The sequence below is a fragment of the Physeter macrocephalus genome, chromosome 14 (genome assembly GCF_002837175.3).
Source record: "Physeter macrocephalus isolate SW-GA chromosome 14, ASM283717v5, whole genome shotgun sequence".
NCBI lineage: Eukaryota > Metazoa > Chordata > Mammalia > Artiodactyla > Physeteridae > Physeter > Physeter macrocephalus.
In genome coordinates this window covers 30,510,051-30,517,032 of record NC_041227.1, presented here as the reverse complement: position 1 = coordinate 30,517,032, position 6,982 = coordinate 30,510,051, and positions in this window count along the sequence as shown.

Genomic DNA, 6,982 nt, shown 5'->3' with positions numbered 1-6,982 from the left:
TGCAAAAATCCTCAACAAAATACTAGCAAACAGAATCCAAAAGCACATTAAAAGGATCATACACCATGATCAAGTGGGGTTTATCCCAGGAATGCAAGGATTCTTCAATATAGGCAAATCAATCAATGTGATACACCATATCAACAAACTGAAGGAGAAAAACCATAATAGATGCAGAGAAAGCTTTTGACAAAATTCAACACCCATTTATGATAAAAACACGGCAGAAAGTAGACATAGAAGGGACTTTCCTCAACATAATAAAGGCCATTTATGGCTTCTTATCTTTTGATTGATCCTTTGCTGAGGAAGTTGTGAAAATAAAAATGTTTCCCCTAGAGGGTAGTATTGTCTCACCACTCAGGCTTTCCTTGGTTAGTTGCAAAGCGGTGCAGGTCGGGCTGTGCTGAATATAGGCACATCTTACCTCTGCTAAAGATTCCTGGATCCTGGTTTTAGGCTTTTGAAAATTCTGCAACCCACTCATTCTTTCCCACTTGTCACTTCTATTTGAAGCATAATCTTTTTGAAAAGAAAACTATCCCAAATCTATTCATTAATATTTTCTGTTAATAGTCTATTGATAAACATAGAGATATGTTTACCCTCTTCTTATATTAGACATACAATAAGGTATAGTGTTTGTTACTTATATTAAGTTGTTCGATCTGGGATACAATAAACTTGAGCCACTTTCTGTTTCCTGGGACCAGAGGAAAATAATTATAGTGCAAAGAAAATAGCTCTGCAAGTGGATGGGTCTTATATAAATAATAATTGGAAGTTAAAGCCAAATCAGGAAAATGAAATTATTTCTCTCCTCAGGAATCAAGGAGAGTTAAGTTTTGTAGGACTGAGCTGTAATTACTCATCCTAACCCCAAAGGTATTTTGAATACCTAGTAACACAAATAAGGTACAGGTTTAAACCATTGTAATAACTACACGAACTAACAGTCTAAACAGGAAGGGATGAAGTGATTGAGTTTAGATTTGAAACACATGTACCCAAGAGAGGGCATTAGTGGTAGAGTCAAGCTCTTCAGGGCCTGCAGAGATGAACTCTATAGAGTCTAAACTCTGTAATTTAGATTGCTCTTTAAATTATTAAGAGATCTAAACTAAGTTTTTTTTTTTTGTCAATTTCTAGTGCCAGCCTTTGATTATTCCTTTCTGAGAAAGTATTGATGCTACTAAAATATGTGAACAAGTCTTTAGCTAAGAGTTTATAAAAACTCATATAAATGGTTCATTTCTTGTAGGAAGCTTCAAAGGAAGTAAAAACAGTCACATAGGCAACATTATCTACAAACAAGGAAGTGAAAGAGTTGGTTTTAATACTTTTGTCCTATTTTCCCTTAGTAATAAAAAAAAATTTTTTTTTGGCCGCGCCGCACAGCTTGTGAGATCTTAGTTCCCTGACCAGGGATTGAACCTGGTCCCACAGAAGTGAAAGCACCGAGTCCTAACCACTGGACCACCAGGGAATTCCCAGTAGTAAAATATTTTTAAAGTAATTGCAGGATTTTTAACATTATTTAGTGTATGACTTGCTTTATTTTTTTGTTCCATTTCTCCTTGTCAAAAATTTAAAATCTTGTTTTCTATAGCTTAGAGAGACCTATCTTAATGTTATCATCTAACTATCCAATCCATTTCAGGACAAGTGACTGAATTTGAAAGATGATAAACACCTCCTTCACACGCCCCTCCCCAATGGAAAAAAATTAAACCAATACTGTGGATTCTTTCAGTGGTTTACTTCTGAGAGAAACCTTCAAATGTGAGCACAAGATAATTTTTTTCCTCCACAGAATACTCAGCACTTTAGTTAATTTTAAAGGGGTTATATAATATCTGCAAATTGAATACAAATTTGAGAATTTTGTTCTTTAAAGTGTTTTTGAATGTGGTAAATATTCTTCAGCTACTGATTTCCTATACATACCTCATATTCCTTGAAAACTTACCAATTTGTTAGTCCTCATATTTTTAGAAACCATGTCTCCACACAACTCAGCATTAATTATTTTTTTTCTTTTAGCTGTACTGTGCAGCTTGCAGGAGCTTAATTCCCTGACCGGGGATCGAACCTCAGGCTCTGGCAGTGAAAGTACCAAGTCCTAACCCGTGGATCACCAGGGAATTCCCAGCATTAATTTTTTTTCCAGTTAAATCAGGTTGTTTAATAACTTTAATTCTGGAGCACGTGTTCATATCTAGGAAAAGGTGGTGTAGGGCTGAGTGGCTCAGTACTAGTAGAAAAAACAGTTGTGTTTCTTGGCAAAATTTGAGTTAAACTATGACTCTTCTTATATTTTGAACAAAATACAGGGCTAGATCCCTTTTGAAATATTTTTCAGTCTTTACCCACTCACTAAAACTGAGATTTTTACCCAGTAAAACTGGCTGTTACCAAAGTATATCAACTTGTATACAAATCAGCCACAGTTTGGAATAGGTTTTCTAATACTAAAACCACCCTCTGATATTTGGCTACCACCACCTCTTCTATTTTTGTCAATTCCAAGCCCATTTCCCAGGAAGCAAATTAAACTAAACATATTATTTCCTTTCTTCCACAATTAGAAAATTCTTCTATACCACTCATGTTTAGATTCTAGGGAATCTACATGTCTCTGTTCTCAGAGAGCTTACATTGCAAGCCGTCTGGACTCCAGCCCCTAAATGACCAAAAGCATCTTCCATGGAATGTTTTGCAGACTTCCTATATAATCCAATGAAAGCTATAAAAAATAAGCAATACAAATTTTGGTAGAATTTCAAGGGATTTCTATAGCCCAGGAGACCCACTCACCAACCCCATGGTCATAACCATTGTGGGCAATGCTCACTCACACCTCTGTGTTCAGAGCTCAGCGGGTATTATGGGCTCTTTGCCATGTTCACAATTGTGCTTGTTCTCTATGGCCCCTAATTTAACATATTAAGCAGAGAAGAAAAGGGGATAACACCTCAGCCTTTAAAGGTGTCAACCTAGCAACCAAGAAATTTCAGTGCCTCACTCTTCTTTATTCATCACCTTGGTGAAGGGGTGTGTCCTTCATCCCAGACCCTTCACTGAGAACCTCTCATAGTCCAGCTGCTGTTTGGGTAACCTCTGATGATACAGAAACTATAGCAAAAAAGGCATCTTTCTTACTGTCTCACAGTGAAGGTGTCAATAACAAAATGTGAAAAACTTCCACAACCGAAATGTTAGCTAAGAGTCTTTTTCACTGAGAAGTTCTCCAAACATTCAGTGAGTAGGAGACAACAAAATGCATGACTTGCCTCTTTTTTTTTTTTACAGCTGGTTTTCAGTGTCATGACTAGATATCAGCTCCTTTTGTTAGATTTTTTTTTTTTTTTTTTTTTTTTTTTTTTTGTGGTATGCGGGCCTCTCACTGTTGTGGCCTCTCCCGTTGCGGAGCACAGGCTCCGGACGCGCAGGCTCATGGCCATGGCTCACGGGCCTAGCCGCTCCGCGGCATGTGGGATCCTCCCAAACCGGGGCGCGAACCCGGTTCCCCTGCATCGGCAGGCGGACTCGCAACCACTGCGCCACCAGGGAAGCCCGGTCCTGTTGCTATTGCAACACCTTACCACAAACTTAGTGCCTTAACACAAATTTATTATCTTACAGGTCTGAAGGTCAGAAGTCTAACACGGATCTCACTGGGCTAAAATCAAGGCGTTGACAGGGCTGTTGTCCTTTCTAGAGGCTCTGGGTAGCATCTGTTTCCTTGCCTTTCCCAGATTCTAGAGGCTACCCACATTCCTTGCCTGATGCCCCTCTTCCTCCATCTAAAAAGCCATCAGGGTTGCATCTCTTTGTGCCTTTTCTCCATAGTCACATCTTCCTTTGACTGACTCCATCTTGCCTCCTTCTTCTACTTTTAAATTCCTTCTGATTATGTTGAGCCTACCTAAATAATTCAGAATAATCAATCTCCCAATTTTAAGACCAGCTGATTAACTATCTTAATTTTCCTTTGCCGTATAACCTAACATATTCACAGATTTGGGGGACTAGGATGTGGATGTCATTGGAGGGGGGATGACATTTTGCCTGCCAAACTTGTGAATACAGTGTTTCTCAGGACTGAGAAAGAGAGCCATTTTCAATACTTTAGATAATAGACCTTCTTTGAGAAAGAGAAGTTTTCAGGCTATCCAGTGTTTTCAATATATCTAGAAGAGGTCTGTTGAAATTATTATTCGTATATGGAAGTAAGGCTAAGGTTCTCTAGTCTTAATGAATTATTCAGTGACTTTGCAAGTCTGTGTATTAAGAATAGTTTCAATTTAAATGTCAAAATCTCACTCAATTTTTTTAACCTTTTCATTTATTTTTATGTCTATCTTATCAAGTTATATATACATATAGTTATATATATAGTTATATATATATATATATATATATATATACACGGTAACTAATTCCATTGTGTAGAAAAGCTGATGATGAAAATAAATATGTACACTCTACCTTTCCACCCCTAGGCCCATGCTCCAGAGCAAACCTGGTATAGCTTTTTTTAGTTCTTCTGATAGTGACCTCTATAACTTCAAATAAAACTAGTATGTAGTTTTCGTGAATTAATATTGCCTCATAACTTTTTAAGTATATAGTAGGTGAGCTGGGTAGGGTGCTTTGGATAAAGGTATATCAGTGAGGATTTAGTTAACGGAAATGCAAACCATTCTCGGCACATTAAAAAGAAGGATTGTAAAACAGAGATGATTGTAATATTTTTGGAAGGGCTGGAGGAGTGGGCTGCATGCTGGGTCTCCAGGGCTGACTCCCAGAAAAACACTACAGGTCTGGCTTGCCAGGGGAGCTTCTACCCCCACAACAAAAAAGGTGGAGAATTGGGGCCCGCCAATGTCACACAACTGCCTCTTAACAACTGCTAGAATGGTGCTGCAGAGAAATTAAATTAAATGTCTTATCAACTACATGTGCCAGCAGAAAACAGCAAGCAGGAGGAAGATGGCTCTCCAATTCTACCTTCCAAATCTAATCAGTGGACTCCAATTCACACTCAGAATTCAAGCGGCGAAAGGACTTTGGCAGGGAATTCCCTGGCGGTCCAGTGGTTAGGACTCGGTGCTTTCACTGCCATGGGTCCGGGGTTCCATCCCTGGTCGGAGAACTAAGATCCCACAAGCCACGTGGCACAGCCAAAAAAAAAAACTTTGGGAAACGTTTCTTTGCTTTCCAACCTCTGCATTATAGGAAGGCATACTAGGAGGATGGATTGGGTGTCGGGTATCAAAATCACTTTATTTACTACCATCCATCTCTTTGGCTAGTCAATATGCATACATGTTCATTCTACACATTCATAAACATCTGTATAACAATGGCAACTTAACATGCCAACGCAAAAACCATATTTCCCTTCTTTATAAACAGAAGCTATAAAGATCTATCACTCACTGTGTGCTGTTTATTCCTACACTCTGCTTGATAACCTCTATCCAAAGGACTAAATTATCAAGTTGACTACTACCAATACATTTTATTTCAAATAATAGGGTAAGTAAGGGGGGAGGCAAGTTGCTTAATGTACAAATACAGGCCTTCTTTCTGCAACTGGTCTTGAGGTTCTAGTTAATATTTAGAACTATCTTCCTCCATTCCTGTTCTGTATTCCCCTTTTACTCGGTCAGCATCTCAGCTGGTCTGGATTCTCTACCTGGTAGGATGACTCAAAGCTTCATCCTGAGGCGTCTGAGCCTGTAAGGATCCTGCCTATAGTTTCCACCACCTTCTATTAGTGGATGTGAACATATTAGGAACTGCCCTAGAAGAACCTCTAAGTTCTGGAAATGTCTTCCATGCCCCAATTTATATCAGTGACCCAGTTTTCTCTTAATTATCAAGTGGAAGCCCACTAATCCTCTTTATGTTTTCTACATCATAGGCACAAGAGCCCAAATGTTTAGGTGGTAGTTTCAACATCCAGTTCAGTGGATTCATTGTCCTGTCTCCTGGTAGATGTATTCCTCCTTTGGATAGTAAGACCTCTAGCTAGTAAAGCCCAATTTTATGGGCATGCAAAGCAAAAACTTTATGAATGGATCATTAGAAGTAACAGTGACAAGGTGTTACTCTCACACCTTGGTTCCTAGACCCATGTGTTCTGGCTGTTTAAGAAACAGCACCATAAAGTGGTCACTGGTTTGGAGAAAATAATTCATCCTGTAGGACAGTACCCCAGACTTGCTAGATATTATCAACTAGCTGGCACCATAACTGATTTTTCATTGTCCATTCCAGTGTTCCCTCAGGCCAGATGCTCTTAGGTGACGGGGTACATGGCCAAGACAGTACCCATGAACTTCAACCCATTGCCTTACTTCTTCAGCTGTAAAATGACTTCCTTAGTGAGAAGTAATATGTGGGATATCATGATGGTAAATAAGTTTAATAAATTCACATATGGCATTGGTGAAAGAAGTAAGGCAGCAAGAGCAGACCTATCCAAAATAAGCTCACTTCTTCCAGAGAAAACAAATTGCTGCCCTCTTGCGGCCCAAAGTAATTGACCTGCCACCAAGTGGCAAGCTCATCCCCCTGAAGTTTGGCACTGTGCTGTCTCAGATAAGCTGCTCTGCTGTCAACTTAGACCCTCAGCAATGGTGATAGTCTAGGTCAGTCTTGGTGAAGTTCATGTTGTTGAGCACATGCCTAACTGCAATTCCCGGCCCCGTGGTCACTTTGTTCATGAACTCATTGGCCAAGGGCTGGGGTGGCTGGAGAAAGAGACTAGCTGACATCCACGGAATAGGTGATGTCTGTTTAGTTGCAAAGCTCCTTTGGTGCGCATTCATGTGGACCCCAGGTGTTCTCAGACTCAAGAGTACATTCTTAGAAACTTATTCACAAGCCTCTTCCCCAGACTGATGTTCATTCATTCAGCAAATACTTATTGAGTGCCTGTCAGTGCCAGGTACTATTATAGGAACAGTGA